Source organism: Orbicella faveolata, unplaced genomic scaffold (genome assembly GCF_042242905.1).
Source record: "Orbicella faveolata isolate gen_17 unplaced genomic scaffold, um_ofav_v1 contig_13, whole genome shotgun sequence".
In the NCBI taxonomy this organism is placed as follows: domain Eukaryota; kingdom Metazoa; phylum Cnidaria; class Anthozoa; order Scleractinia; family Merulinidae; genus Orbicella; species Orbicella faveolata.
Window position 1 is genome coordinate 13,668,928 of NW_028301540.1, and position 2,304 is coordinate 13,671,231.

The following is a 2,304-nucleotide window of genomic DNA, read 5'->3' on the forward strand; positions in this document are numbered from 1 at the left end:
CCAAAATTTTTTATTACGAGCTGGCCAACAGGTTGATTTATTTCTGTCTCCAGTTTATATGAATATTTTGCAAACAGACCGTTTATTTCTTTTGCCAAGCTTTCTAAATTATAATGCCCTGGGGGTAATTTACTAACTGACAAAGCTTTATCTTTGTTTTCATCTCCCGAGGAGGCTAAATCTTCTTTTTTCAAAATGTCCCAGCTGTTGAATAAACTACAAGAAATGAGTTTCATGAAATGTACTTTCTTTATCGGGTCTTCAAAATAGATAGTCTCTCCGTTCTGTTGTGTGACAATAGTGAGAACAACCATTTTTATATTTAATAAACAAAATTGTGTTCAAATACAATGGCGAATTTGTGGAAAGATCCTGAGTTTGTGAAAAAAGCGGATGCCGCGAAGAAAAAGGCGTGGACAAATTTTTTAAACCACTTTCCAAAAGCGGAAAAAAGCCGGTTCGTTTCACAAGAAAGCATCGACGAGAAAAATAACGCAACCGCAGAGGTGTTTTTCAAAGAAAGCGAAGGCTCGTTACAAAGCGTCTTCAGCTCAGACAGGCGGTATTGGAGCGCGCAAATGAAACAAGCGCTTGGTTTGGGAGACAGCGGAGGTTTTCCTTATTAACTGTCGCCACTTGGTTCAAAAGTTTCTTTGTCAATCCCTGCGGAACCTTTCGATGGCAAAGCGCCAAGCTTGAAAAAAATATTTAACGCCGAAATCAAAATCTACGTCACGCCTGACCAATATTTCACGACAAAATTCAGAGAAATATTTCAAAAAACCAAACTCAGACACACTTCTGGAGCCGAATCAAAAAACTGGTTAGGAGGGCCTGACATGAAATATTGGCCGCAACAGCTCAACTTCGCTGTTTTCTGCGCGACACAAGGGTGTGGAATTTCACGTGAAATCTTTGACAACAGGATAAATCTTCCCCAGCAGATAAGAGCTTTTTATATCTTCCACGTGTATTTCACGGTCAGGCGCATTTTATATCAGCTAGGAGGTATTCAGAGCATAAGCGCTTTGCCCGGAGACCCGACGTTCAGCCAAATGAATAATCATTATGACGTTGCTTCGTACAAAAGGCTATGCGACGAGTTCGGCATAGACCCTTCGAGCGATTTTCGCTTCACACACGGGCCAAACCACGGCTTGGGAAGTGTATACATTGGCGTGACAGGGCACGGGCCATTGAAAACAGGAACCGCTTATCCAGGAGGGTTCTATAAGTTCAGTGATGAAGGCGGTGCGGCAAGCAAAGGAAATCTGCTTTCTTTCATTGAACCTGATGCTGTGGCCCAGTATGACTGGTTCGCGCCAAACACAGCATCTGGTTTGACGCAGGCGGGCTTGTCGAGAATCAACCAGTCAATCGAGGCTTTCGTTTACTGCATCCTGGGCGCGCAAGTCAACGTCCGCAGCAGCATTCTCGGCTCGGGTGGTCGGGCGAAAGAAGCCCAGAGCGAGTTTCTGATGCTGATGGAAGACGTGATCAGACAGCCCGACCTGGCCGCGAGCGTGCAAAGGTACCAGCTCGCGGTAAATCAAGCGAAGGTCAGGCTCAATCTTGCTGTTGCCCCCAATGGCCTGGCTTATGCCCGCGCAAATGATAATCAACACCGAAAGCACAATCGGTTACAACAACAAGCTAAAACAGGCGGTCTCCGGGATGAAACTGGGGTCAACAACGAGGTAAACCCGGAGACAAAAAAAGCTGCGCTCAAACTCATGGCAGGCGGCCCGTTAAAAATTAACCCTCCCAACAGCCATCCTTCCAACCCGATACACAAAGCCGCAACAACCGAATCAAGGAAACCAGCTTCGACCGAAACTCAGCAAGCACAGCCAAAGGAGCAAAAAATAGAGCCCAAGGCTCCAGATAAAATACCGCAACATGAAATAAACAAAACAGCGGTAATTGTCGGTGTATTAGGATTATCGGCTCTGCTGTTCATGGCTTGGCGGTAAAGTTAACGCTGCTTCTTAAGATATTTTTCGAACAAAAAGGCCACCGCTGCGAGAATAAGTAGCCAGGTGTGCTCGGCCAGAAACCCGACGACTTGGCCGGCGGCTTTGAACAGGAAGCTCACGATCGATCCTATCAGCCCGGGGAGCAGGGAAGCGACTTTAGAGCCAATATCTTTCAGGTCTTTCCCCAAAGATTTTCTTGTGGCTTTCAAAGAGTTTTTGATTGAACCGACGACAGCTGCGATTGTGGTCCCCGCGGCGAGAAGAATAGCAGTGACCGTCACGCCATATTTTTTGAAGATCTCTTTGATCCTTTCCGAGAGAGGCCGCC

The 2,304-nt window shown here is 46.2% G+C and overlaps 1 pseudogene; it reads left to right on the forward strand.

Moving 5' to 3' along the window:
• Nucleotides 1-350: 350 nt before the first annotated feature.
• On the forward strand, nucleotides 351-1,973 carry LOC149115103 (uncharacterized; annotated as a pseudogene).
• The last annotated feature ends 331 nt before the right edge of the window (nucleotides 1,974-2,304 follow it).